Source organism: Falco naumanni, chromosome 4 (genome assembly GCF_017639655.2).
Source record: "Falco naumanni isolate bFalNau1 chromosome 4, bFalNau1.pat, whole genome shotgun sequence".
Taxonomy (NCBI): Eukaryota; Metazoa; Chordata; class Aves; order Falconiformes; family Falconidae; genus Falco; species Falco naumanni.
In genome coordinates, this window is record NC_054057.1 from 65,620,162 (window position 1) to 65,644,100 (window position 23,939).

General features: G+C 52.8%; 1 protein-coding gene across 4 annotated transcripts in view; it reads right to left on the reverse strand.

The window, feature by feature from the left end:
• CSNK1G2 (casein kinase 1 gamma 2) overlaps positions 1-21,280 on the reverse strand; it is a 46,386-nt gene extending 25,106 nt beyond the window's left edge. Inside the window, exons 1-2 of one of the 4 annotated variants that reach the window (XM_040591250.1) lie at positions 21,051-21,280; positions 1,511-1,587 (exon numbers count right to left, since the gene is read on the reverse strand). The gene's annotated coding sequence lies outside the window, so the exon portion shown is untranslated. Of the gene's footprint in view, positions 1-1,510; positions 1,588-11,604; positions 11,728-21,050 lie in introns of all 4 variants that reach the window. The other 3 variants (XM_040591249.1, XM_040591248.1, XM_040591251.1) reach the window with 3 other exon arrangements.
• Between the last annotated feature and the right edge of the window lie 2,659 nt (positions 21,281-23,939).

Here is a 23,939-nt window from a genome sequence, read left to right on the forward strand (position 1 = left end):
TACCAGAAGTGTTTGAAGCAGTTTCTCCTTCAACACAGGAACAGATACAGCTGGTGTCCCCCTCCAGTGAACAAACACCACAGAGTGGTTTCACTTTTGGCCCCACTATGTTTACCATTAGGAAATTTGCAAGGGCAGTTTGTCCAAAACGTGGGGTTCCTTCCTCCAGGTTGTTTCTTGAAAAGAAATTTAAAAAAAAGAATGAAGCCAAGGCTAATGTTTCTACCAGAACTTCTTCTAGTGTTTGAGGGGGAAAACCACCACCAAACCCACAAAAACTTAAACTGTAGTAGCAAAGCTTTTAATCCAACATGATCTGAGCATCCTTGTTCCAAACCTCCTCTCCTTTAGCGGCTTCCCAGATCTTCAAATGAGAACGTGGTATGTCCATGAGGAGAAAGGCCTCCACCCACACGCTGCAGCTCAGCTCAGCCCCTCACGCAGTGGGCACAGGGTGCTCCCAGCACCTTCAGCCTCATCAACCCCTTCTGCCTCTGCTGCACCCAATGGCCAGGCTCTCACCACCCCTGCGCAGCGGAGAGGTCACACACAGTGAACACTAGTCTTAGCAACATAATTAAAAAAAAATCTCACTAAGAGCAAATAATCAGACATACCATCACCTCCAGCTGTACAGTTAACACAAAACAAACAGAAAAATGACTGCTAGCAAATGAAGCAGGAACACGCTGAGCCTCAGTTAAAGCATTTACCACGCGTAGCTGTACTGCTCCCAGCACAGACCATCAGCCAGCCCAAACAGCTCTGCGTTTCACCCCTCTATCTGTGGCTCTCAGTCATGTCCAAAAAATAATCCAAGCCACAAAAATACCAGGATTTAAAATAAGAATAATAATAATAAAACTAATAAAAATAAAGTATTTGAGTTTTCCCAGGAGTTGAGCTGTGCTGTGAAGAAGATGGATTTGTCTTTCTGGCTTCCTCTTCCAGCTATCAGGTCTATTAAGCTTTTCTCTAAATTAGAAGTGTTCTCTTGTTACTGGCTATTCCTTTCCCCAGGAGACTTTTTTAGACTGTGCATGCCGGTCAGCTCTTAACCTACAACAAATCAAGCTCCAAATCTCTTCAAACTTATTTTCTCCCAGCTTCCAAACACAAATATGGCTTTTAAATGGATTACTGTGAAATTTCAATATTAAACAAACAAACAAACAAAAGGTTCGTGCCACATCATTCCCTCCATACTGACGAGAAGAGCAAAGTTTCAACACTGCAGCACGAAAGGGAGTCCCACTTCATAGCTTGAAGGCCTCACCAATGCTCAGCTACACCAAGTTCTCACAACACAAAATCTGTAATGACTCACACGTGATGTCATTGAGATCTTTGGAGGATACCAGCTAACATGTGCAAAACCATCACCCTGCTTTCTAAAAGCAAAAATCTCTGCTGTTCCTCAAACTCCAGCACCATTAACAGTGCAGTTCGTGCTGGGCAGCCCAACCATCCCAATCCCTTGCTGCCCAAGATGCTGTATGTGCTCACAAACCTGGATCGTGCCATGTCCCCCTGATGCAACGTCAGCAACAGCCCCAAAAGAGTGGGAGCAAAACTGCAATCTGTTCTCTAAACACAATGAAATGAAATTAGTAGTAAAAAAAAAAAAAAGGAGGAAAGCACCAGTAGTAGTGTTTTCAGTTTCCAGCGGAGCCCAGAAGGCAACACTCTGAGCTGGTAGGAACTCACGTGAAGGTGTGAATTCCCCACGCTGTTGTGATTTTAAAACAACTGCCTCCCCTTTTTGGGAGAGGGGCACGGAAGAGCCAGACAAGCCGCATGCTGGAGAACACCCCTGGACCAGCAGCCGGACAGCTTCACCCTGAAGTCTCAACTGCTCACACCACAGCTCAGCACAGACGGGGAAAGCTCCCTGCCTGGCAGCGGGTGGGCAGGCAGGCAAGGATGCATATGTATAGCATCAGCTCTACCAAGAGTCAGCTTTCTGGCAGCAGTTCAGCAGTAATTATGTTGCACCCAAAAATATCTAATGAGGAAACAGCCCCCTCTCTAACCAACAGCAGAGGGACCGTTTTGATGCATGTTTGCTCCCTGCTTACATAAGCAGAAATGGAAATCAATGTGCTTTGGACAGTTCAAATTCAGAACAACCCAGATCCTCAATGTTTTTGAACACAAACAAGCTTGTGGAGTCAACAATTCTTCTAGGGCAACTCCTAAATCTCTCAGTAAAAGCAGCCACAAAGAAAACTTCATGAAGCATCTCTCCACTGCTGCAAGCTGCTATGCAATTTGCTCCCAGCTGAATGCAGAATTTCACTCTTTTTGTTGGATCCCTGTCCAAAGCAGTTACACCTGGACGGAAAGTATTAACTATGCTTTTACCAAGGAGCCGGAAATACCATGATGGAAATTTCAGCAGCAGCACAGGAACCAGGCAAAAAGCTAAAAATAATTCTATAGGAAAAATAGTAATAGTAAATACACACATGCTAAAATAAGACCAGATCTGAAAACTAGGCTGGAAGAAATCAAACACAGCACAAGCGAGACAAACACATCGAAGAAACAAGTGCTCAAGTGTCGATTCACTTTTTTGGACTCATCAGTTATGAACTTAAGCTTCCAACTACAGAATTCATAACATCAGAAAACACACCAAAGCTCTGTTAGAGAGACTTGAAGGGAAGCAGTTTTTTGTTGACTTTACAGACCCCTACTATACACCCTGACTTAACCCTTGCCTGACACACGATTGTGCCCAGCCCTTGGGCAGCCACCTCCCTTCTCGAGCCACATCCATCTCAGGAGCCATTCCCATGGTCCCCATGCCCGGTCCACAGCACACGGAAACAGCAGCAATGCCAAACCACTGTGGGGCGTTGGGAATGCAGAACCCCTGGCTGCAGGAGGGAGTCAGGCAGCAAGAGATACCACTCTACCTTCCCATCCAGCCCTGCCATCACACCTCTGGGATGTTAGTGGCATCTTCTACCTGCTGTCTACTTCAGCATCCCTTCTTCAAGACCAGCAACAGCCATCCTCGTGGCTGCTGGGCCAGGAGAGGTTCTAGTACACAGCTGAAAGGTGGCAAGATCAGCAAATGACCCAACCACAGCTCCAGCCTGCTACCCCATCGCTCAAACTAGTGTCACTTTGGCGTTCCTGCTCACAGATGGAGCAATTTCTGTCTCAAACTGCAACCTGCTTTGCTATTACTGTAAGAGGACCACCACAGATTAGCAGATGGGTAACCAGAGCAGTAAACCTGGTTCTGAACAACAACAGAAAAGACATGGGCTCACCTTCTGGCCCTGTGTGCAGTAAAGGACTCAAGGCTGTGATTCTGCAGAATCAGTCACATCTTAACAGTTCAGCACAAAAAAAGCCAATTAGGATGTTGAAGTGGTTTCAGTTTTACTAACAGTAGTACTGGAAGAAAGGAAGTTCATTACAGACAAAGCCGAGTCTCTGGCTGGGACACCTTAAAAGGGCAGTACTGAAGAGTCTGATTCCTGGTTCTTCATCCCTTCCTGCAGCCCACATGCTCTAGCAGTTTCCATGGGACACATGCAGGCACCCCAGCCAAGACACTGATGATGCCTTTCAATCCCCTGCTCGGCACCGCAAGCGCTGGATTCAATAAGGTGTTTCATGCACAGTCACTTACTCGAACGAGTGGTCTTAGCCATCAAGCCCCTCGCATGCAGCAGGTTTTGCAGTTCTGCCAGTGGCTTTTCTATTTAAACCAGACAATACATCCACAACGCAGCAGGCTCCAGTTAGACACCGGATACTAATTAAATCCATGCCACTGCTGGAAGGCAGAGCTGCAAAGAAACCAGCTGCTTTCCAAAAGTCCACAGCAGTTGGCCAGCAAAAACCTGTTTACCAGCCCTGTGCCTTCCCCTTCTCCCCCCTCCGCATATTTACTGAGGTTGACATGAGAGCACAACCCGCTTCTTTTCCAACCAGTCCTGTCCTGCCCAGTTCTTGCACTGATTTCATTGTCACAGGCACATTCATCTTGGGAGAGAGCCTGCAAAAGTTTCATTTCTGCAGTGAAGACCCAATATTGCTGTTTACTCCACTCATGCCCAAAGCACAAAGCCCGAGACTCAGCTGTACAGCCAACACTGACCCCCAATAAGCTTCAGAGCAGAACGATCCAGCCAGATCTGACTGACATACTGGGAAAAGTCAAGTCCCTAACGTTCCACCTACTGCAAAACCTGAGGTTCGCTTTCATACCTGGTAACTCCTCACAAAACAGGCTCTGCCTGCAAGCAGGTATCCAAAGCATTGTCTGCATCCCAAATCACCGAGTCACGTTTGTGCCCTGGGAAACAGAGAAGCCCAAGGAATGCTACTGCTCAAACGGCTACCGAACACAGACTACAGAGCCAGAGCCCAAAGCACCTTCAGGGTGGACAGCCCTATTGCATATTTCAACCTCTGCCACCAGACACAGATCCTTTTTAACTATTTTTGCTTCAGCTGTGGGGACAAAATGTGTTGAAAACTCGGCTACCCTTTTACTGCCCTGGCACACAACACACCGAACAAGGACAGATCCAGACGTGCTCCAAGCAACGGCCAGACCTGCAGCACCATGGGGATCCAGCTGAAAGATAACTGACTTGCGAAAGCTGGGCAGCACCTACAGATACAGAATGGGAGCAGCACAAGCACGTCTGTAACAGGCATCGCCGTGCCCTCTCCATCCTTCCCCCAGCACCACAGAAGTTTCCAGAGCAGGTTCCACTTCAGGTAATGACACCGGTTCAGTAGTGAGAGGCAGGTGGCAGCGGGGGGACCCAAGGCACCTGCTAAGCCTTTCTATGCAAGGGATGAGCCTGTATTTGTCACAAACACACAGATTCACTGCCACCGCAACTCAGAGTGTCAGTCTGGTTGTGACAGTACCTGTGCTGGGCCTTGCAGGAAAGCACTGCTTTCAAATGTCAGGTTTCCGAGTAAGGCACGTTCCCCTTCCACCTTCTTCCCTCCCATTTCCAGAGCTCACAGTCTGCTTCGCAGTCACCAGGCAATGGCAAAAAAAAAAAAAAAAAAGAAAAAAGAAAAAAAAAAGAGGCTTCTAGACAAATAGATAATTTTCACCCAGCAGCTTGGAACAACCGCTTCCATTTCACATCTCACTTCTGAGGCTAGAACACCTCCTCCTGTGCTGCTGCAGCCTGAAATAAGGTTAAGACCATCTCTACCAGCACACTGCTTCCCCAGCCTGGTCCTGAACACTTCCATGCCCTCAAAAGCTAGCACTATTCATAAAAACAAGATAAAGCGCTGGTCGCTTTTCTCTTGATAAGGATCTTAGTGCACATCCGGCAGCATGCACAGGAATGGATGTTTCACAGACAGAACTCTCTTCGGTTTCACAGACAGAGCACAGAGAGGAAGGCTCTCTCCCCACCTCCACTGCAGCCTTTGCTTTGCAGCAACAGCCGCAGCAGAGAGCTGCCCTGCCTCCTGTCAGGCCACCGGGCAGAGGCTGCAGAACCTGCCCAGCAAAAGGCTCAGGGGCAAGCTGCTGCAAGAGGACTTTGACAGCAAACCCAGAGGAACAGCAGGTACAAAAGCAGGCAGCAGGAAAGGAAACATCAGAGGAGCATGCCAATGGCCCAGCAAAGCGGGGGGGGGAACACTGCAGCAGGTGCAATTCCATGACGTACCCACCTGAGAGCCTGTCCTAAAAGCCCACCTGCTCATCACCTTCTGGAGCCAGCAGCCACAGCGACCCACAGAGAACAGCACACAGCCGGTGCTGTTAACATACCTCACCAGAGCAGGAGAGCAGCTGTTTTGGCAAACAACCATCTATTTCCCACCCCACTATGATGGGCTTATTTCCCAGCCTAGCATCAGGACTGCTTTGTATTACTTGCTGTTAATAAACTTCAGGGTTTTCCCTCTCTTCCCCCAAATCTGCAGTTGTGCATGAGAGCACACATACGTATTTACACATCACTGTGAAGTCAGACAGTTGAAACGGCAAACTCCTCAAGATCTGAATTCAAATCTGTGAAATCAGTTCTTCCCACCAAAGCAGAGAGATGGGAAGGCATCCTGCTCTCCAGCCCTGGGACAGCCCAGCCATCACAAGGCCAGTCCATCAGTAAAGCCTCATCACACAGATGCTGTGCACAGCATCATTGCTTCACTCCACTGAAAGCAGAGCAGGGTCCGCGGCCTCCGCTACAGCCCACTGAGAAAGACCTACAGCAAAAACTTCCCATTTATGCAACCACAGGCCCCCAAGGACAGAAGATGAGCCAGGACACAACAGCAGCAATCATCACCACCATGTGAAAACCCCACATGACTGAGGAGGGGCTGCTGTGCCACCTTCACCCCTTGTCAACAAGCTGCAAAGCAACCCCCAGCCCGTGGCAGATAGCCCCAGCCCCACAGCTGGTGGGTGACACAGCAGCTCCCTGCTTACCGATGACACAGCTCCTTTATCAATTCAAACAGACGGGGAGGTCCAGAGCAGCCCTCAACCAGGCATGGAGGAAGGGGGCACCCCTGCAGCCCCAAGTCACCCAGGTTATGGGCTGCTCTCTACAAAGGTCTGGTAGTGAGAAAAGGGCTCCCTGGTGAAGTGCAGCCCCCCCCACGCTGCCAGCCTGCGGGTGAACCACTCTCCCACCGCCAGCCCCTGCCTCTCACCCACCCTCCTCTTCTGCCTGAGCCACTGCGCTGGTGTCATGAGCATCATTCGAGGGGGACGCTGCCCACTGGATGATCCATGCCTCATCACAGCAGGATGAGGCTCCAGAGAAAGCCCAGGCAGAGGTGTTTCAGTGTGATGAGTCAGAGATGGGGCAAGACCTCCCTCCACACGCCATGGGAGAGCTCCTCACAGCTCTGCTTACAGAGCACAAACCACAGCTGCGTCCCACGGGCCAGGCAGCAGCAGAAGGGGAGCAGAGGACATGGGAAGACGCAGCCATCCAAGCACTGTCTCAGAGGGAGTGCTGTCAAGTGGTGGGAGACATTTAAGAGCAGAGGAAGAACGCGACCCTGTTGAGGACATCCTCAGAGATCCTGCAGCCTTGAATCCCACGTGCTTCCTTCCACCATTGCGAGGGATCAGCTGTAGCTCGGACAAGGGGCTCAACATCTCGTCTCCAAAGGATAAAGGACATTTCCCAGCCCCTTTCCTATAACAAAAGTAAAATCCTGGATGTGTGTCTCCTTTCCCATCCTTTCCTCCCTCAAGCCCAAGCTGGGTGACATTCTCAAAAGCTTTCATCCACCTGGAGGAGATTTCTTGCCCACAGATGAACTTGAATGCACACCAGCACGGGCAAGCCAGGCGCTCTCCTCCCCAGGGAGTGGGACACCAGAGTGACACGCTCAGCACTTTTTCCTCCCCACTGCCTTTGGATGGGCTCCTAAATAACCTCAGGAGCAGGAGACTGGGAACAGACTGCTGCCCTCAGATCCTCACGCCATAGGTCTCCCCACAACACTTAATGGCTTGAAACTGGCTGGAGCTGGCTCAGCAACACTGAACAACCCAGCGTATCCCCACTCACTCCCAACTTCCAGGGAGCAGGAGATCAAAGTTAGAAGAGCACTAGCTTTAAGCGCTTCCATCTTCCCTTCCTGCAGCTCCTAAGCAGCCACAGAATGAGCAAAAGCCCTCCCTCTACTCGCCATTTGCATGGCCTCTTCATATGCAAGGCACAAGGAGCAGGGGGTTCCCAGCACATCAGAGGCTGTGCCCCTGGAGTCAGTAGGGAAAAGGCTCCTCCAGAGCAGGACAGACAAGGAGCCCGAGGACTATCACCAGCACACTGCACCAGCCTGACAATTTACGTGCCAGGACACAAACTCACTCCAAGAGCAGGTGATGCTCGCTCTTCTCCTGGAAGCCACCATCTCTGGAAGGCAGAACATCCCTGCTGCCAAAACTGGAGTCACACTGCAAGTCCACAGCAGACTGTTCTTTTCTCTAAACTGCAGCTTTCCAAGCGGCTACACATGAGAAAACCCCCTTTCATTATCCCCTCTGTCCCACCAGAGTCATAGAAGGGACCTTAGAGAGCACCTCGTTCCATGGGCAGGGGCACCTCCCACTAGACCAGGTTGCTCCGAGCCCCGTCCAACCTGCCCTTGAACACTGCCAGGGATGGGGCACCCACAGCTGCTCTGGGCAGCCTCTGCCAGCGCCTCACCGCCCGCACAGTGACAAATATCTCCCCAATATCTAATCTAAACCTATCTTCTTCCAGCTTACAGCCATTCCCCCTTGTCCTGTCACTATGTACCCTTGCAAAAAGCCCCTCCCCAGCTTTCTTGTCAGCCCCTTTAGGTACTGGAAACTGCCCTAAGGTCTCCCCGGAGCCTTCTCTTCTCCAGGCTGAACAACCCCAACTCTCTCAGCCTGTCTCCATGGGAGAGGTGCTCCAGCCCTCTGACCATCTTCGTGACCTCCTCTGGACTCGTTCCAACAGGTCCATGTCCTTCTTATGTCGGGGTCCTCCCTGCTGAACACAGTACTGCAGGTGGGGTCTCACGAGAGCGGAGTAGAAGGGGAAAATCACCTCTTTTGACAGAGCCCAGGATATGGTTGACTTTCTGGGCTGCAAGCACACGTTCCTGGGCCATGTTGGGCTTTTTGTCCACCAGCATCCCAAGTCCTTTTCCTCAGGGCTGCTCTCAGTCCTGGAATCCAGGCTACCAGGGAGTGCTAGATGATACCAGGCGTGGACACTGCTGTTTCAACACTTGTACTTGACACCCTGACCACATCTGTCACACCAGGGTGGACACCCCAGAAAAGATCCCATCCACTTCCCTGCGTTGGCATCCACGCCATACAGCTCCAGGGACTAGGCACACACCTCCTTCCCTCCCAGCAAGCTGGGCAAGAATGCAAGCAGCAGCATTAGCCATCTTATCTTTGTGGTGTCTCTAGTCACAAGCTCCAGGAGCTTTCCAGACAGCTGATGCAAACGATAAATGCCCCCTGGCTCTTACACTACTCCTTGCAGCAGCTGGTTCGAAGCACTTTCACCAAGACAGTGTCGTTACAGAAGAAGGAACTGAGGCACAGAACTGCCTAATATCGCACAGAAAACAGCGGCAGAAGAGGGAGACTAGCTGTCCCCAGAGGCTGCTGTGCCCTCTAAGGGTGCCTGCACAGAAGGTGGCCCTGACCACGGGTACCTTCTCCAGGCCAGGGCAGTAACCCAGCCTCGTGCAGCGCCACCCACTCGGTGCTAGGAGCAGGTCAGAGGCCTGGCTGCAGCGATTGCCAGGTTGGTTTCAGATTTGTCTCCTGGTTCACATTTCCAAGAGTCTGGTAGAGCAGAAGCCTGAGGCCAGCAGCTCCCTCCTCCTCCTCACCAGCACCACCCTGGGCAGCCACTACCTCTTAAAGAGTCCTTGACCTTCTGGCAGGGGATACAGAGGGACACTGGCGGGCATTTATCTCCTGCTTCCACCCTGGCTCTGCTACTCCAGGGCTCTCACCAGGTAGCGGTGGGGAAAAGGAGGGACTCCCAGCCCTGACAACCGAGGAGGGAGGGTGAGCTGTGCTGTACCACCCCAAAATCTCTCTGCAGAGCCAGGGAGGCGCTGGGAGCACTCGCAGGGGATCTGAAAGCTCAGTAGCGCAGCCTAAGCCAGGAAAAGATGCTGGCAGCCAGGCAGCTCAGGGCAGCCCTGCTGCCCCCACGAGGGACAGGGTTGGGATCTCTCTGCTGCAAAGCAACCAGCTCCTGCCAGGAGAGCCCAAATCCCATGTGAGCAGCTTTGAAAAACCAGACAGTTTTTCCCACTCACCTTCATCTACACTTGCCATGGGCAACTGCTGTAATACAGATTTGTCCAGCACCTCAATTTACAGGGCTTCTTCCCAACCCTGCTTGGGGACCAGGGCAGGGGAGGAAGCAGCAGAGATGAAAGCCACAGCACTGGAGGAATGAAAACCACAGCCTGTTTCATCTCGCACCTCCAGGATTTGGGATAGTTACTCATCCTGCAGGGAATGGGGGCAAGTTGAGCACTCTGGGGTCTTCAGCTAGAAGTGGTTTCCAGAAGGGAGCTACTAATGAGCCACTCACATGCCAGCTACAGTTTAAAGTGGGGAAAGAGACTCACAAGGACTCCAACCGAGCAGATTCCAAGTGTACATCCAGCCCAGCTGCCAAAGGCTTGTGCACTGCAACGACGAGATGCGTGTGACAGCAGGGTTCCCTCGCTCCTCAGCCCATCTGGGGACTGTCACTCTGCAGAGATCTGCTTGGCCTCCTGTCATACGTATCACTACCAAACCCTTTTCTGTCAGCAGGAACTGGGTTGGCATAAGCACTTTTAATAGTAGGATATATTTTTTTCTCCCCTTAACCCATATCCTCTTGACAGAACCAGGTTAGGAAGCAGCTGGACTGGCAGATCTGGGGTAGCCTTTTGCAAGACAAGGTAGGGGAAAAAGGGGTGCCTGGATCCAATTATCTCTTCAATCACTGAACTACAGCTAATTGCAACTTCCCAACTACCCAAGGGTCACACGGAATGGGGGAACAATGACAGCTCTGCGCTGTCCCAGCCCAGTCACTGTGCTCCAGAGCAGGCCTTTCACCCTGGAGAGCCCCGGAGCGGGGTGGGTGGAGGGAGTGTCCTTCCCACTGGTGACAAGGTCTGTTTCCATTTCTGGATTGCAGAGCTGCAGCTCTGCCAAGCCTATCTGTCCCACATTCAAGCAAACACCATTTCCCCCTCTGCCTTCTTCCCCAGGCTGCTCAAAGCCCTACACATTTCCTCTCAAATGACTGCTAAACCTTAAGAACTGGGAGAGAAGAGGAGGAGAGTAGGGTAAGCCTCGGGGGGGGTGGGGGGTGGGGGTTCGTAGGGAAACCTCCCCCCAAGAGCTGTCAAACTGCTTATGCTGAGATGCCAGCAAAATCACTTCTCTACTGCAAAGTCACACAGGAGCTGGCCTGCTACCACCCTGGCTTATGTATGCTGCTCCCAGCTCTCCACCCCAATGGGGACAGTCCCCCAACAGGGACAACACCACAAGCAGGACACACAGCCCAGACCGTGGGAAGGAAAGAGTAGCACCATGCCATTAATCTTTCTTGCAGAATAACTGGGGCGGAGGGATGCTCTGTGGCACGACAATATCCATCAGCTTACACGCAAGTGTCAGCAGCATCTTCAGAGAAGCAACGAGCAATCCATGAGGCATTTATCTTCCCACCCCCTCTATTACAAGACCAAGCAGCTCAATCCATTACACATTTCTCCTTGCAATCTCTCAAAGGTACAGAAGTGATCTGCTTATTTTACAGATGGAGAAGCAAAGCATCCAGGATCTCTGAGAGGAACAGGGGGGTAGAGAAGGGCAATTCCCAACTAACTGGGACAAATTCCTAAGATCTAGACAAACACCCCAGTCTGCTGGCTTGCACGAAGGGGTAAGCTGCAGAACAGAGGGGCCAGAGACCTATATCCCACTCCTAGGCACGCCACGAACTGTTCAGAATCTTATCACTCCTCCATCCCTCACGTGTAGAGGATCAGACTCACAACCGATAAAGCACTGTGACAGCTTTGTGGATTAAGGACTCAGTCTGATTTGTCACCAACCTCCACGTTCCAAAGGTTGTTTCTCATCTTCCCTTGTTCCCCATCTGTGTGTATTCTGCACAGGATCAGAAGGCCAGGACCAAAACAGGAACACCACAGGAGTGTCTACAGAGGTGCTGTGGACTGGGAAAGGAAACTTTTCAGGGGATTCATCCAAAAGACTCCTCTCTCTGTCTGTTAGATCTAGCGTGACCCTGCTGGTTGCTTCCTTTACCTCACCTGCTCAAAACCTGCTTCTCTGGGCCCTACACAAATGGCTTAATTTATGAAGTGAGAGGGATCATCCACATGAAGGAACACGCAGGATACACCCCCCAGGATGACCCATTTCATCTTGCTGCTGTTAATACCTGGAACATTATTTGCATGAACAAACTGTCCCTTCTGCCTCATTTCTGGGCTCTCACTTCTCTGTTTTGTCCCAGAAACCCCAGCCAACACACGTTCACCCTTCTCTAGTACACACTTCCATCCAAAACCAAAACTTTTTTTTTTTTTAGTTAATTACTCCTGTTTCTACTTCCCATCACTTCCTCCAGTCCCTGCAGACAGGACACAGATCCCCTGGCTCCCTCATTCATTATACAGCCAATCTGTGGGCCTAAATCCATCAACACTCATTATGGAAACGGGCCAAGACTTCCCACAGCTGCACAGTGCTGCTGGGTGCCCACCCACAGCCAGCCCCACGGGTGCGTGCTCAGAGGGGCTGCCAGCCACGCTCCGGAACATGAGCCCCTTCCTCAGCCTTTCAAACTGGGAACACAATCACAGAGGGGATCTGGGCTGCAGTGTGGATGCTGCCAGGGCCCTTGGGTTGAACAGACACAGCTCAGTTATCACCACTGAGTTATCACCACCATCACAGGTGCTACCAGGTACCTGCAGAATATGCAAATGAGGGGGGAAGTCAGTTTGCCACCTCCCTATACAGTCCCTGATCCCTTCCAAACTCCAGCACCATGCCACCTCCAAGCTAGATGGGGCTCAGACAAAAACCTCTGCTTCCCCAGTGCCAAACCTGTCACTGAAGGCCAAAGCCATACTCCGGCTGGACTTGGCTCTCCTTAACGTGGCTTCAGGTTGGGACCGAGGGCTGCCTGCAAGGCCTTTGCTACACCAGGAGGATGTTCTCAGCCTCTCAGAGCTGGGCTGAACTCTGCATACAGGAGCCCAGGCAAAGCCTTCCCCTTGGACTGGCTTGCGAACAGCCCCACGCCTTTGATTTTCCTTCAAGAGAAAACACGTTCTTTCTGTATCTAAGCGTAACACAGTCAAGCATGGCCAAAAGCATCCAATCAAGGGCACAGAAGTCAGGGCAGAGGGTTACCATGCAGCTCAGGGAGCCCAGATGTTACATCTGGGCCCAGAATTTCTGGCCTGCCCTGTCTGCAAAGAGGGGGCTGCCTGACCTGCCTAAGGCCACCTAAGGAGCTGGGAACAGAAGGAGAAGGCACCTCTCCTTCACCATGTCCTCACGCACCACAACCAGCCCACACTGCTTGCAGAGATGCCTGCATAACCTGACCTGAATGCTGACGTACACCACCTGTATCCCAGCACACAGCCGCGCTCCGCTCAGAGACGTGGTACAAGCCCCACGCTGACCAGCAGGAGCACACATCCTTATGGGCTTACTGGAGGCTGCGCAGTGGTGTTTGTGGCAGGCTGCAAGAAGGATCACACAGAAAGGTGAGAGAGGACAGAGGAAGCCATAAGCACCTCACAGAGCAGGTCCAGGGAATGGAAAATCCTGCCATTAGCAGGATCCACTGCAGAGGATTTCACAGCTAACGAACTCTCGCCACCAAAGACCACAGAGAAAGCAAAAGCAGCAGAGCATTTCTTCTCCGATAATCTGCTTTTATCGGGAGTCGATGCACTTTCCAGCCCAGCTGCACTCACCAGCCTCAAACCTGTGCCTTTAAATCCCCCTTGGCATCCGGAGCGCAGGACTGGGGCTGTGCGAGCAGACACACCCTGTGCTGCCGCCTGCTCCAGCGCCCGAGCACACAAACATTTCCTTCCAGCCGCTCCTGCGCTGCGGCTCTGCCAGAGCAGCCTCGGTACCTGCCAGAGCTGCGCCGGAGGGGGAACTCGGGCTGTTTCACATAGACCTGTAAATACAGAGATTTAAACTCATTTCCTGAAATCCCCCCTGCTTCCCCCCCAGCAGTGGACATTCTTCCCTCAAACTTCTTAAGGCAAACTGCTAGAGTAGAACAGGCATTCCTCATCACAGGCACAAGTTAAATATTGGCCCTAAAACAACAGCAAGTGCCTTGAAATGATTCTGGCTGGAGAAGCACCGCTCTGGACTTTGATTTCTGGCTCTGAACAAAAATAGGAGCAAAGCACCGAGTGTTACACTCTTCTCCCAGGAGAAGTCAGATTTCAGGCTCCGTAAGTCCCCTGCCAGGACCACAACCAGCAGCAGGAACCGTCCCCTGCTCGTGTGTTATCACACCTCAGGTGTCTGCTGTCACCGAGCCAAGCCCGCTGCAGTGCATCCTCTGCACTGTGCACAGGATTATTTTGAGTCTCATTTCCAGGTCTGTGCTTACATATACTCAGAGAGACATTAGAGAAGACCTGCTGGGAACCACAGGTGCCATCCAGACTGCAGCGAGGGCATTTGTACCATTTGTACACATTGTCCCCCCCGCTCTGACTGCACTGCCACTATTCTCAAAAATGCCCACCTTTCCATCCAGCCATGCCCGGCAAACTGATCTCTCCAGTGCAAAAGATGCTCCAGGCTGCTCCTGCTATGCAGGCAGCCCAGCTCCCTGACAGACATGCTAGGTCTTGCAAGAAAATATCTCAGCAAGGTAGAAGCCCAAGGAAGTCAGAGAGGTGTCAGCACAATAAGACAGAGGGAAAGGTGAGGAAAAAAAAAAATGTAAAAATGCAGCGAGGTCAGTACACCTGAAGCATGGCAGCACCCGGGCTCTGGGATGCTGTGGGCATTTTCCACACAGCACAGGGGAGCAGAGCTTCCATCGTGACTCTGCAGCCAGGCGTGAGCGGCCAGAGCCCCTGCAGAGCCGGCCTCGCCTCACCCCAGAGCAGCACTGCGATGCCCATCTCTGCCAGCCAAGCCCATCAGCAGACAGGGCTGCTGTATCACCATGCTGCTCACACACCTCCTGCCGAAGGCAGGCCTGCGTCTGCGCTGCACAGCTGAGGCAAAGGAGCCCCTGCCAAAAACCACCTGAAACCAGAGTTCGCTCCAACGCAAGGGGTCTGCCCACCTTTTCTCCGTGGCAAAATGCCACATTTACCCAGGGAGCTGCAGCTAGAGAAAGACTACTGGCAACAAGCACGGGTGTCCCCCAACAGCATACTGCACAGTAACTTGCATTCCATGTTTCTTCTCTATCCAGCTCAGCTCAGTATGGTGTGTGTTAAAGGAGCTTCCCCTTTCACTCTCCTGAACAGGGTGCCTGCAGACCTGGGAAGCCAAGGAACGCCTTGCTCGGCCCCCCCTGCTCCAAGCAGCGGGCCTGAGAGGCAGAAGAGGGGCCTGAGCGGCGGAGAGCTGCTCCCTGGCAACATCCCCTGCTACCATGCGAGACAGAGCTGTGACAGTCTGCTGTGCTGGAATTCCTCTCTTTGCTCCCTTCCCTTCAGGCTGGAGAGTTCGCTGGGGACTCTGGCGATCTCTTCTCGGCCCCTCTGAGCGGGCAGGCAGCCGTAAAGAAAACGGCATGGGTTTAAAAGCAGCTGCAAGTTACCCTGGAGGCAATGTTAAAGCTCCATCCCTCCGAGCACTTCCCATTCCTTCCCCAGTTGCCCAAGCCCACTGAGCAACGAGCTCCAGCAAGTTTGTGCAGGAATTCTCAAGGCTCAAGGTGGAGACTAGTCTGTACCTGTCAGCACCAGCACCTCCGGTGCCTCAGCTACCAGCTGCTAGCAGTCCTCTCAATGTACAGACCGTACCTCTGCCTCCAGCGCTTGCTCCAAGTCGCAGCCTTAATATTCTCTGTACTTGGGAACATAAAAGCTAGACTTCAACCCAAACCTGCACTGCCTTTGGGATGAGGAGTTGGCAGAGCTGGGGGCGGGGGGATTCCACAAGAGCCTAAGCCTGCCCCTCGCCCACATGTATGGCACAGAAAGTGCTGGAAAGCACCACCATCTCCCGGCATCAAACTGGGGAAACCAGGCAGAGAGTATAAACTTCATCACTGCCAACAGGCCATGCTAAAAAAAAAAAAAAAAAAAAAAAAAAAGGGAAAAAGGTTTCTTGCTTTGTTGTTTATACCTCAGTACTATCTCAAAAGCAAAAAGCAGCCAAGATTTTACACCTGAAAACATCAGGCGTTGACCAGAATCTGTAAGAATGGAGGTTCCAAGTACTACAAAACCATTACACCTCCGTTCTGGTTTTAAATTGGATTATTGCTGACCTTTCAGAGCCCGCTGTTCAGCACCCCCGCACCCAGGCGACAGCCACTCTCAGCAAGGCTTTCCAGCCTCCAGATTGGGAAGGGGAACGAATCCCCAGAGATGCAGCCGTGCTCCCAGGGCACCCACGAACCCCTCCCAGCACCACTCCTCCTGCACAGGTCTGCTCAGCTGCAGCTAGTGGGGCTACAAAGCTCTTCCAAAGGAAAGCTTCACAAAACCCAAGTCCAAGACCAATCTTAACCCCCGTTTATTAACTTAAGAACATCCCGCACAGGCTGACAAAGCCTGTGCATCACCTGCCAACTGTCTAATTTACCATTTGGAAAGCAAACACCAGGCCTCCCTCATTAAAAAACATTACATAACATTAAATAACAAAGGGCTACAGGACATTCTTGAGTTGGTGGACATGTAAAATGAATGATTAAAAAAATTAACGCTTTTCTTCCGGACTCTCTCAGTGTCTCAAACACCCTGCAAGCCCAATGAGCTCCTTATATCCAAAATCCAGCTGCAACAGTGTCTTTGCTTATCCCAACTACTGCTCTCGCATTCAACTTACTGCCATCTCTGCCCCACAGATGCTACACAACATGCAGCACTTCCCTGCTCTTTTTCAAAGCACAGTCCCCACCAGACAGCAGCGGGGCTGCATTCTGCTGCCTACCATCTGACACCGGAGAGGAAGCCAAGATCTCAGCCTGCGGTGCAGGAACCCTTCCCAGGCCTGAGGCTCAGCTCCTCCAGAGCTCGCAGGACAGGACTCCAGGCTTCCCTCACGTCACCACCTCAGTACAAGTCTTTTTAGCCGACAAGATCCTGAGAGCATTTGGTTTTACTGTCACAGGTAAGCAAGCCTCAAGACACTGAGGCCTTTGTTTCCTACAGGTGAGAATGTTTATGCTGCAACATTTTAAGTGACATGGGTCCAACAGCAGTGGAGAAGGCACATGTCAGCAGGGTACTGCTTGGAAAATGTAACTATCACCAACCTTCCAGCAGTATACAGACTTCATGGGCACTGGGAAATCTTCCTGGATTCGCCTCACACAGAGAACTTCTGTTTGTCATCTTTTTGGAACCAAAGAAGCCAATTCAGTCTTTAAAGAACTAACTGAATTCCTCTGCTCCAGGAGCAAACTCTTTACTGTGGGCCATGAAAGAAATCATGGACATCTTGCTCCCTGTAGCATTTTAAAATGCTCTGCAAAGTCTTACCTACAAGTTTCAGCTTACCTGAAGAGCCATATCCTAAATTGCACAGCATGGGATCATCTCAGTGCTTATCAAGCGCACCAGTCTGCTGCAATGTTACCACCACAGCAAGTGGAAGACTGATTTTTTGTGGTTTTTACACATACTGCACTTCCACCCAGAGCGCACTGTACCACCCCTCCCTCCCTGTCACAGCAGGGCTGGTGGAACCTGTGAGCAGTGGGGATCACAGCTCTGAGCATCTCAGGTCAAGATAAGCCTTGAAAGGGCAGACCCATGTCTTACCCTGGCTGCCAGAGAGCCATCGGCAGCTGGTAGTGTAGTAAAGACAAGGCAGGAGGTATCCTGGAACATCTCAGCTCGATATATGCTCCACAGTAAGCTTTTTTTAAAAGCCATAACATGCAAGGAAGGGGCTGGCCAACAGGAAGGGCTGCAAGGCTGCAGCTTCTGCAGGGATTTAATAGAATTTCCCAGGAGATGGAGGGCAGCTAGCGTGAATCTGGGAGCCAGACAGGGTGCCCCAATACTCTGTGTTCATGTGTTCAGCTGCCCCAGCAGAAAGTCACCTTTACACTTTCCTCACAACCAAGTACTCCTTCTCCACAGTGATGGACCTGCTGGAGACACAAACGTCCAGTAGGAAGTATAAACATCCATTCAAATAAAACCCCCAAACTATAAGCACACAGCTTTTCTAACAAGAAGGTAACTCTTTCTCCAGTAGAAGCCCAGAGTTCCTGAGAGAGCTGCTCCCCCTCCTTCCCCTCCCAGCTCACATGGTACAGCAGGACCAAAGCAGTCTCCAAGCCACGCCACGGCTGGGCCCAAGGAAGGAGGCACAGTTTCACAGCTTCTCACTGCGTCCAGGACAAGGCAAGTCTGCCTAGTCAAAGCCCAATTACAGGGCTGTGGGCAGAGCTGCTCCCACAAGCTCTGAGCAAAAAGCCACTGTAAGCACACAAAGGAAGCTCCTGTGTTGGCACCCAAGTCTCTCCCCTCTCAGCAGCACTACAAAGGAAAAGGGTTTGACTCCTGATACAGCTGGAAGTCACCAGAGTATCAAAAGGCAAACCAGGGCGCTGCACACTGGTACCAAACCCCACGTTAACCAGCCCTGCTGAGCTAAGAAAGAGCATCTCTTCGACAGCCCTGAGGTCCACACCTCTCTTGCACATCCCCAGGAAGGAGCCAAAGCACAACAGGGGCTGCTGCTCACCCAAGGCTTCCTCACCACCTCAGACATGCCTTTAGTGCCTGGTGCTGCAGTTCCTCTATCCGAAAAGCAGAGAGAAACAACTTCCCACCCAGACTGGCTCATACAAGAACTGGTTCAGTCCTTCTAGCAGGGTGTAATGCCCCCAGACCAGAGGCTAGGCGCATACCTGGCCGGAGCAGCCAAAGCAAAGGACTGCTGTTCCAGCACAGCTCATCAGAGCTCCTCCTAGCTAGAAAAACTGTGGGGGGTGGGAGTATATGTGTGTGTGTGTGAGGAAGGTGGGGGGAAAAAAGCTACAGAGCACAATCAGGCCCGAGTCCAGTAAAGATGTTTATTGGCAGTTGCTCTCAGACATGTCTCTTCCAGCCCAGTGGGGCTGGAGGGGGTGGGGGAAAAAATACTGATTGTCCACGAGAGCACAGCCCTCATGTCATTCTCATTGATCCGCTGAGTCACTCCCGTATTAACAGTTTTGACAACAGTCGGGCAGCACAGGAGCTCAGAAATGGAATACAAAACAAGAGGCGATGCAAAGCCTCTCCCCATACTGACACCAGCGGAGAGAAGCACTCGGAGGGCAGAATCCAGAAACCTGCTGAACTGCAAGTGCCAACTTCCTCCTCTCCACTCACTCTTCTGAAGAGTGCTGCAACAAGAAAACCAAACACAAACCATGCTGCAAGGGCAGGAACACAGAGCTCCATTCAGTGCAACCAGAGAAACTGCCGGACAGAAAAAGTCTCCCCTGCAAACCACCACCAACTGTACCCCAGTCGTTTTGATGCAAGTGCAAACCAGAACAGCAGCTGTTTTCGCAAAGAAGCTACAGAACTGATTTATAAGGCCTTACAGATTTGTAAGCTAACGAGGAGGAGATCAAATCCCGAGGCAGACTGACACGGGAGGGCAGTCATCTCTACAAGCTGATGAGACAATCCCCCCCAGGGGGAACTGGGGGCTCCCCAAACATGCACACTACCACAGACCCGAAAGAAGCTGCCACCAGCCAGGCAGCAAGTTGGGGTTAGACCATCCTTGTCTGCACCACAAGACTACAACCCACTCAGAGGCCCAAAAGGTGCTATGCAGCGATAAAATCATCACCAAACAACGTTCCTGTCTGTAACACACCAAATTAAAACAAAACCAACAAATCTTTAGCAAGTTTCTCACAGCAGTCAAGCCTACCCTGCCACAGAGAAGGCCTCTCCACAGGATCCCCATGGAGGCCTCCTGCCCTAATTTACAGCAATTCTTTTTCAGACGCACTGGCAAACACCAAACGTTTTCTCCAATCTGTTATATAAGGCCCAATTTTTAAACCTCTGTGCTGGCAGTGGGGAGATGGGGGCATGCTGCGTGTGGCAGGCTGACCGGACAGTCCAGCTGGCAGATGAACTTACACACTCCTCATAATTTATTTCCAGATATTCAGCCACTTGTACAAAAGGAAAACAAATGGATTAGTTAAGGAGGCAACTTCCAAACACACAGGTGCAAACCCTTTGCATGCTTGCAATCATTTTACACACTGTTTCACGAGGGTTCTAGTTACCTCTAGCTTCTTTAAAGTGGAAAAATTTCACAGCAACTTGAAAGAGGTTTAACAAACTTTGTTTTTTAACTTCTGAAATACACCTAACATGGCAGGTCACGGTAAGCCACTCCTCAAAAGAGACACCTCCCCAAACATCCTCACAACACCACATTATCTGGCCCCCTAGGTCCAAGGGCCTCACTCAGTTGCCTTCTGCCAGCCACCAAAGAGGAGCCACAGGCCGCTGGTGGCCCAGCTCCACAGGAGAGCCGCCTCTCTGCAAACCTCTTCTTGGCTGCCTTAGGAACAGCTAAAGTCAGCTCCTGTCTGGTGGGGGCAGAAGGGGGAGGGTATTTTTCCCGTTTCTCACATTCATCCTCACCCGCTTTGCTAAAGAAAAGAAAGCTATTTTAAATACAGATTCAGCACAGTCCCTTTCCCCAAATAAACACTTCCCAACCCCTCTGGAGAGAGGAAAGCCACATACAAAGGAGCCAACATCCTGCAAGGCTCCGGCTCCCCCGAGCAGGCCAGGGCAGGGTGCAGGCCAGGGGGACAAACCCGGGCTGGGCCGGCCCCATCCCCACCACCGAGCCGGCCTCGAAGGGGCCTGAGGGGGGGGTGTCGCGATCCCGGGTGGACCCGGGCCCCCTCCCCAGAGCCACAAAGCAGGAATCGCCGGGAGGGAACGGAGCGAGGCGGACCTGGGCCCTCAGCCCCCCGGCCCAGCCCGGCCCTACGGCCCCTCCAGCCCCCCGCGCCCGGACTGACACCCCCGCACACACACTGGGGGGCCCCGCCTGACCCCCGCCTTCAGCCCCACCACCCCCGGCCTCCCCCCGGCACCCACCTCGCCCTGTGGCCCCCACAGCCCCTCCTGCCCCCCGAGCCCGGCCCGGCGCCCCCCGCCTTCCCAGCGCCCCGGGCCCGGCCCCCGCCGCCCGCGGCACCGCCCAGCCCGGCCCCCCCCCCGCTCTCTCCGGCACTGCCCGGTCCCGGCCAGAGCGAACGGCAGCAACAGGGCCCCCCGGCCCGGCCCCGGCGCCCCATGGCGGCGTTTACCTCCGCAGGCCCTCAGCGGCGGGCCGCGCTGCCGCTGCCCCGCGGCCGCCTCCCCATGGCGGCGCCCCCGGCCCGGCTCTCCTCACGCCGCCCTCTCGCCTCCCCTCACCACTCCGCGGGCAGCGGCCAGCCAGCGACAACGCTACGCCGGCGGCGTAGGCTCCGCACGCACCCATGCGCCCCCCGCCACGCCGCCGGCGCAGGCGCCCTTCCAGAATACCAACTCCGCGGCGAAGAGGCCCGGCAGAGCCCGGCGCAAGCGCAGCCGGCGGGAGGGTGGTGGCGCAACGGCGTTGGCGTAAAGCGCGTTCGAGAATAGGAGGCTTGAGGCGAGCGACGGGAGGAGCGGTTTTGCGGCAGCGCGGGGCGCTTTACGGTACCGCCGCGTTTGGCGGCTACCGGTAGGGCCTCCCTTTAACTCCCCGCTGCCCGGCGGGAGGACTCGGTATGGGCCCCCGCGTCATTTACCGCGTCAGGTAGACGGTTTGGGGCACAGCTCCCCGCGTAGGGGCCAGGCCCCGCTATAGGGTACCCTGTAGGTGCCCAGCCCCTATAGGGGCCAGGCCCCGTTGCAGGATGAGATCCCCGGTCTGGGTTACAGTACCATTGCCGCGACCAGGATCCCGTACAGGGCACCGTCCTCAGCGTGGGGTGCTGCCCCACTGCGGGGAGCAGGACTCCTATAGAGGACAGGCCTTGGAATGGGGTTAGCAGCCCAATGACAGAGGACAAGCCCCAAAATGTGGCTGAGCCCTCTGCTAGAGCACAGCACCAACATAGGACACAGACCCAACGTGACGTACAGCCCCGCTATAGGGCCCAACCGGCACTGGTGGGACAGTCTTGGTGGTGAACTGGGTCTGGGGAGTCCTGCAGAAGGGGTGCAGCCATAGCACCAGTTGGCAAAGCCTCCTCCATCCCACCCCACCCCAACCCACGGGAGCAGAGAGAAGGCAGGGGCTGGGATGTTGCAGGCATTGAAGCCTTTTTGGAGACATCAGCCCCAAGCAGAGCCACTGGTGCTGAGCAGGAGATGGAGCAGCTGCCATTCCTGCTGCCTCTTTTGGGAGGTAACGGGGCACAGCTCCATACTGGTGGGAGCCATTGGGACAGGAGCCGGGCAGGCACGCAGCCCCCAGTGCCACCTTTAAAAGCCTTTTGCTTTCTGCAGTTTTGGAGTTATTCTGATCAATCATTTGACCATAAAAATTCTCTCCCTGCACTCACTCAGTGAAGGAGGGCACAGCCAAGAGCATCGTTTCTTTGGTGCCACAAGAACTGTCGCTGTTTGAGCCTTTTAAGGTAACGTTGGAGGGAGGAGGCACCTCCCGCTGCTCTCATCTTCTTCATGGCATGAGACAGATTCACCTCAAAAATATTTTCAGGCAATGGGCAAATGAGTTTGTGTGGTTTTGGGGGAGAAACAGGTCTTTGGCCACCAGCATCACCCCAAATACACGTTGCAGCATTTCCAGCCACTTGAATTGATTCTCTCCCAGTTCCAGGGAAACACTGTCCTCCCAGTATTTGTCTAAAGTACTTTTCCCCCTTAGGTGTTTCCTTCTTGAAGCTGAGATGCACATCCCACCACTGGAGAGAACAAAATAGCCCCTCAGGTACCCAGTGGCAGAGCCATCCTCCTTTTGCTTTTTTGCACCATCCCACCGCCCCACGCTGCAGGAAGAGGTGATTTCAAGCACTTTGAGTTGTTCAGACATTTGACTTGAGAATTTAACCCATCCTCTGGAGCAGGAGAGAGGAAAAGCAAATAGTTTTGATTTTATTTCAAGGCAAATCTCCAGCTGGGACTACACAGTGTGCCAGGCGTGGTCTGCAGAGACCTGTACAGCTCATGCTACGGAACCAGCTCAGCACTGGCAAGTTAGCAAGAAAAGCCAGGGAAATTCTGTTGGGAAAGCATCCAGCTATGAACCCTGCCCTCCTCCCGCAGGCACAAGTTAATTAGGGCTAAATCACAAGCAGACAACATAAAATGAACCCCTCGCGATCATGGACGGGAGAACGAGCTGCGTGGGGGCGGGTAGACGAAACCTTGTGTTCTGCGTTGAAACATTTGCGTTCAGGGCCTGGGGAAACTGAAGAGCAACAGAAAGGCATCAAGAACCAGACAAAAGAAAAAGCCAGCCCCTCCCAGCGTCCCATCTGCTGCAACCCCTGGGGGAAGAGCCCCCACCCTAATGCCAGGGACCCTGAACCTTTTGCAGAGCTGCTCAGGGTAGGGAGGGCTGAGCTTTGCTGCACAACTACCCCCCGACCCAGCACTTTGGGCATGTTCCCGACAAGCCTTGCCCCATCCTCCTGCCGAGCCCTGGTTCTTGCACAGGGAGCGAAAGGGAGGTGAGCAACTCGTTGCCCCCAAGTGCCAAGGACCTGCCCAAGTAGCAGCTGGATCAGGAGCTTAAAGCTGTGCCTCATGCTCAGATTTTAAGGGCCTGGAGCAAAAATTGGAGTAAAAGCCGTTTCATCCTTGTGCTCAACACACCACTGGCACAGCAGCGAGCAGCTGTAGGAAACCGCTGCCGGTGGAAGCAAGAGGCTGATGGCGCGGCAGGGGGTACCTGGCGCAAGGCTTTGAAGGTAAGGAAGATGTTGAGATTCGCAGATGTCATATCGAGCAGCTGTGACGATAATATCTCTTTTAAGATTACATATCTGCTATGGAGCAGAATTGGGGTATGAAGCCACAATATGGTAATTTGGGGCAATAAATTCAGCTACGTGCTAAATAGAGCGATTCAACTCACCTTCGCTGTTAAACAGCCCGTTTACTCCAGGGATAACCGTCTCCTTCTGGGCAATAAACCAGAGAAGGCAGAAGCCAGCTCTGCAAGGGACCAGCGCGAGTCTCTGCGCTGCTGAGAGGCCAGG